A 6,456-nucleotide genomic window follows, 5' to 3' on the forward strand; every position below is an offset into this window, starting at 1 on the left:
TGCTAATGTTATGCATGAAAAAGATAGAATAAGAGATATGCAATGCATAACGATGAGATTATTTTTGAATTTTAGGTATCAGAATGCAACATAGACTTACATGTGATTTTTTTATAGAATGAGTCATTACTTAATCATGCATTAGACATGAACACTCTTTAAGAGTGATCATTTTCTATGTGAAATGCAAGAATGTGTAGTGTGTGAAGAGAAGCATAATCCGATAATAGATTTGAAGTAAAATATATATATAAATGTGTGTGTGTAAAACAATATAATGATCACAAGAATATAATTAATAAACAAAAACGCATAAAGTAGAAAAATGTTTAGGAGATATAAATAAATAAGTTAACAAAATTTACACAACTAATTATGTTAAGCTTGACTCTTTAAGGGTCTCTAGTGAAGACTCCACCTATCGTAGTCTAAAATTTTGAGTGTTTCTTGAATTTAATGAAGTCGTTACCAAAGTTTATTTTAAAATCGGGAAAACATTGAGAAAATCTTAAAAATAGAAAAATGATGTTTGAAACCAAATTTTGAATTCAGGAGTCGATTATATTTAGGGAAGGTATTAGCACCCTACAAATTCGTTAAAAATGGTTACATATAATTAATGGTGCGCAATATATGTTTACCTAAATATAGTGATTGCTTCTTATTATTAAATGTAGATATATATTTTGTTTGTATGAATATAATAATGAAATAAAAGTTGACAAAAAGTAAAGAGAAAAAAATATTTTTTGTTATTGTGTTTGACAAAAGTGTGATCTTACTCCTACATATTTTCCAATGCGAAGGAGAATTCAAAGCTACGTAGTTCTTGGTAGAAAATACTTGTGTGTTGGTTGTTTTTAAACAAATCCGTTTTGTTGCAGAAATTTGACGTGGTAAAAAAACAAATTGTTGATTTGATGAAGAAAAAAAAAGACATCAAGTTTGAGAAATTAATTTTGATGAGTTCGTTTGGTTATTTGTTTGAATTTGGTTGAGAAAGATTACGATCACAAAGCCATCACAACTCAAACGTATTAAATTGAGACTAACAAGATGTTACATCTCAATTAATCTAATTTTATTTGTAAAAAATTAATTTAACATTAAGATCACTAAATTGTCTCAATTCAGACATCATAAATGTCTATGATTAATAAGATGTCGCATCTCAAACAATCTCATTTTTTTTAAATAAAATTGATTTAATATGTCTAAGTGTTACAATTTGATGTTAAAAATTAGGAAAATGTAGACATCATTATAAAATAAAACAAATAAAAAAAAAGTTAACAAAGTAGTTAAAAAAATTTACATGGATCTCGGGCCAGATTTACTAGGTAAATAAATTAAAAAAACTAATATAATAATAGGCTTAGAAAATTGAAAAAAGATTCTAGGTCTTCTACTACTACTACTAAAGAGTGAGAGACGCTGCCTTTTTCATGAAATGGATTTAGAAAAAAATGAAAGAAATAGAAAGGAAATGAAGAAGAGAGAGAGAGTACATGACCGCCCATAGGTGGTGGCTAACGATGCTTTGAGCGTTTCCCTGTGACGGGTCTCAATAAATGTTTGGTGGCGAAGGGCGATGAAGGCAGTGGTGCGCAACTGACTAGGAGTCCCACAATAGACATTCGCATTGAAGGCGTCGAAGGTGGGGGTCGCCGAATTCTTCGAGGCACGGTCGATTGGAGATTGAGGTTTCAAAAGAAGTTCCCTTTTCCTCTCTTCATCTTCTATGGACTAATTTCTTCCCCTCACAAGTACTTTATTTCTATTTACAAGTTTTGCTTTGATGAGATAGTAGAAAGTTGTTTGATGTTGCAATGGTTGTTATGGTGTCTAGAGGAGTGTGGTAAGGAAGAAGGTATGCTTGCTATTTCCCTTCTACCTTTTTATCCGTTTCCTATTTTATCTATTTTTATCCCCCTCATTTTTGTTGATTTTTGTTCTCAACTTATAGGCTAGAATGACAAATCGTTTTATCCATGAGATAAAACTGAGTTATGGATTATTGCTTTTTTTTGTGTGCAGAAAATTGGATTTGATAAGGTAAATTAAGAAAAGAAATTATGCACTATTTAATTGTTTGAATACATGGTAAAAATTATAGCCGTATTAGGAGAAAAGAAAAAGCTAAAAAGAGGCTGAAAAGGTGGCTAAAAAGATTATGTACTTCTTTAACTGCGTGTATATATGGAAAAATATCGTAGCTGCAAAAAAGGGAAAAGCAAGGATGCTGAAAAGATGGAAGGGAGTGTTAATGTTCCCAAATAAAAAAAAATAAAAAGAGAGGAAATAAGGACTAGAGGGAACCAGAATCCAGGAGGAATATGAACTAAAACCAAAATTCTGAGAGGGAACCTGAATAGAGGGAACCAGAACTAGAAGTAACCAGAACCAAAAGGAACCAAAAACTAGAGGATCCCAAAACTAGAATCAAAGGGAAGGGAACTAGAACCATAATTAGAGGAAATCAAAAACCAGAACCAGAATTACAACCAGGAACCAAAACCAGAACTAGAACTAGAACTAGAGGGAACCAAGAATCAAAAATAAAGAGAACCTAAATTATAGACAACCTGAACCAAAGGGAACCAATATCACGAACTAGAATCCGAGGGAACCTGAAACTAGAACCAGGAACCAAGAACCAAAACCAAAACCACAACCAAAGGAAACTTGAACAAGAACCAAAACTAGAACCATAACCAGAACCAGAACTAGAGGGAATTAGAAACCAGAACCATAACCAGATGGATGGAACCAGTACAGAATCAGAGGAAACCCTTTTTATGTTAAATATTATAGAAAATATTAAAGTATTAAATATATGATTTATTTGTTCATTGATGTTCCTTTCATTATTTTACAAGGAATAGTGTCTTTAAAAGTATCAATCTATTATGATTTTTGTCTTCACTTTATATTTGGGAAAATGATGATTGGAGGTGAATTTTTTGAAGTTTCTCTTTGCACTTTATTTAATGAAAATCTGTTGTGAATTTTTTGAATTTTCTCTTTGCATTCTATTTAATGAAAATCTGTTGTAATTTGTTTTGCTTATTCTTAGCACATCGTGTGCTTTGAATATTTTTTAATAATATTCACTGTTTGGCTTTTTAAAAAAATCAACATTTTATGGAGTTTTTGAAAAATTTAAGATATTCATATTTTTAAAGACTAGATTGAGAGTTCATAGAGTAAATAACCACTTTCGGAGTTTATCAATTGATTTTTTATTTTGTAAAAAAACAAGATAATAATTGTAACACCAATTTATCTATATTTTGTGTAATTTAAAAGAAATACTTAAATAAATTTTTGTTAACCTTATTATGGTAAATCTGAAATTTTGGAGCCTTAATTCTTTTCTCGCAACTTGGGTCTCTTTATATTTTAAATTACACAATTTTAGTTATTCGTCAAGTTGCAATTGGATTTTTAATAGTGATGATAATGCATACTCAAATGCTTTCTTGACAATGAATATATAAAGCTACCATGAACATAGAATGTTGAGATGACACTTACTTGATTGTACACATATAATATTTATAGAGACATAAACGCTTGAGGTCCTTTAAGGTTTAGTCTAGATTCTAAAGGTGTCGGAAAACACAAGAAATGAGAGGTTTGAATTGTATCGATAATTTTATAAAATATTTTCTTTTGGAGTCTCAACTGTATTCTTTATCAAAATATTCAAATTTGATTATAAATCAGTATATAAATCAATTGAATTCGAACCATAAGAAACTAGTCAAATTAAAGAGATGAGATAGAAGAGGACATAAGTATTTTTATATTAGAATGTTGAGATGACACTTACTTGATTGTACACATATAATATTTCTACAGACATAAACATTTGAGGTATTTTAACCTTTAGTCTAGATTCTAAAGGTGTTGGAAAACACAAGAAATGAGAGGTTTGAATTTGTTGACAATTTTATAAAATATTTTCTTTTGAAGTCTCAACTGTATTCTTTATCAAAACATTCAAATTTGATTATAAACCAGTTTATAAATCAATTGAATTCGAACCATAAGAAACTAGTCAAATTAAAGAGATAGAAGAGAAGGACACAAGTATTTTTATACTAGTTCACAATAAACTGTTGCTACATCAGGTACTCCCCTTACAGAGAGATTTTGTATTAGTACAGTTGAAGACATAATGCACTATAATTAAATATCAAACAAGTATTATTTACTTTGCCTCTTTAGGTTTTGAGTATTTTTCTTCTGCCTCTCTAGGTTGTACCACTAGAAACATTTCTAGGATTCTCAAGTATTCTTACACCTATTCAACTATTTCTTTTGAGTTAAAGAGTTATTGCCATTATCAGGTTTACATACATTAATTCAAATATGTGTCGGAATTGACACATAATGTTTCTATTGATTCTTTCTCTCATTGAGAGAATAATATATTTTAATTATATATCATTTAAAGTGTATACAATAACTTGATGGATTTACATTAATATATATTAACTCTCATCTGAAATGATTTCTAATTCAATCTTTTTTTGATGTAATCAAGGCTTTTTAAAATCTTATTTGAATATTGCCTTTTTTGTTTGATACGTAAGTCAGAAATGTTATTTGTATCTTTTTCAGTGATCACATGAGTATCATTTTTGTCATCCTCACTCCAAGATCATTTGTGGGTAATCCCTTTTCATCATGGAAGATTAAGGTGTCAACTTCTCCAGCTCAAATTGGTTTTTTAAATACTGAAGAATTTATTCATTAGGAATAGAAACATTGGACATGTTTTGTTGTTTTATAAGTGTACTCTGAGTCGTTGAAGGACATATACTATTCCAGGTTGTTGCTATACTACTCAGAGGATTAACAACATTCTTATCTTTATGCTTCATGTTCTAGTGCCACGTCACATGTACTATTCATCAGATGATCAAAATTCTTTCTTTGTAATTTAATCTCCAGTCGAATAATAATTCTTTGTTAACTCTAACATTGACTTGTTGACTTAGAGGCATTGACTTATTCAAACAATAGCTTTATTACCGGATTCTTTAAATAGACGTTCCAGAGCGATGACGACATTATAACCAAAGATAGCAGTGAAGACCTTCAAGGTCTAGGAGGACCATTGAAAAGGGCACAAGCCAAGAAAGCTAAGGAAGCCTTAAAGCAAATGGTGACTACTATCATGGAAACAATACCAAACTTAGAAGAAACTGAGTCTGGTCAACTACATAAGTTCACTTGGATAGGACTTGGGAGCATGGGATGCTGCCTATTTAAGTTGTTTTATTTAGTTTAAATTGTAATAAAAGGTGTGGGTCAAAATTGATTTTAATTAGACAAAACACTTAAGTTTTTTTTTTTTTTTTTTTTTGAGTGTTTGGATTAAGTATGAATAATGATCTGCTCACAAAATGTGTTGCCAAACTCTTGTTTTGGTGTGTGTGTGTATATATATATATAAGGAAAGGAAAAAGGAAGGAAAAAAAGGAAAGATAAGGAAAAGAAAGAAAATTGAAGAAAGAAATGGAAAGGAAAATCACGGAACTTTTCTTCCTCTCCTTGCCTTGCGACTATTCCTTCTTCTTCCTTCTCCTTTCATTTTCATTTGCTTCCTTTTGCGTCAAGAAAAGAAACCCAAGGCTTGGTGGGTGAGAAAACAAGGATTTCTCAGTTTCATTCTTCTTCTTTGATTCAAAAACGAAAAAAAACGGTGTTAGGGGTTTTTAAAACGGTCAAACACAAACCTCCACGTTTCTTCTAGATCTAAGCTTTATTTCGCGAAGAGATAAAAGAGAAAGTTGTTCATAACTCCGCTACGGTGCTAGTGAGTCAACTTTGGAAGCAACGACGCAAATGAAGATTTTACTGGAATTAATCGCGGTGCTGTAATCGGCTGTTAAAGCTACCGTTAAGGTAATGGCTCCTTCCAAATTTTTAGCTTGCATATAGGATGCTATATGTGTATTTGTGGAGTTAGAATTTTGTGAAATGGATTTGTGATTTGGTTGAAAAGGAATTTAATTCATTTATGTGTGGTTGTGAGGAAATTTAACTTAATGTGCTTGAGGTGTGGTTTTTGAAAATTAATTTGGCATGAGTGATGTTTGAATTTTGTGAAAATTATGGGGTGATTGATGATTGAGCTTGATGTGGTTTTTGTGGAATTTGAATTGATCGAATTTAATATGAATTGTGGATTAAATTTGATGTGTGGTGGTGGAAAATAAATGTTTGAGTATGCTCTGTGTGAATTTGAAAATCATTAGTGTTAAATGAGTATTAAAAATGAGGAATTTTTTAATATCTGCATTTACTTAATGATTGTTGTAGAAAGAGTCAGAGTATGCTCATGCATTTCATAGTATATGGTGACCGCGATGGTACCATGGTACCATGGTGATAGTAGTGACCGTGATGAGCCACGAGATGAGTGAATTGTTGGTTCATCTT

General features: G+C 30.8%; 1 long non-coding RNA gene across 1 annotated transcript; it reads left to right on the forward strand.

The window, feature by feature from the left end:
- Positions 1-1,395: 1,395 nt before the first annotated feature.
- LOC101498125 (uncharacterized) lies at positions 1,396-5,373 on the forward strand. Its single transcript, XR_189406.4, has 2 exons — positions 1,396-1,870; positions 4,630-5,373. It is a non-coding gene; the product is annotated as an uncharacterized lncRNA (long non-coding RNA).
- Positions 5,374-6,456: the final 1,083 nt, after the last annotated feature.

This window comes from Cicer arietinum, chromosome 2, assembly GCF_000331145.2.
Source record: "Cicer arietinum cultivar CDC Frontier isolate Library 1 chromosome 2, Cicar.CDCFrontier_v2.0, whole genome shotgun sequence".
NCBI classification, from domain to species: Eukaryota; Viridiplantae; Streptophyta; class Magnoliopsida; order Fabales; family Fabaceae; genus Cicer; species Cicer arietinum.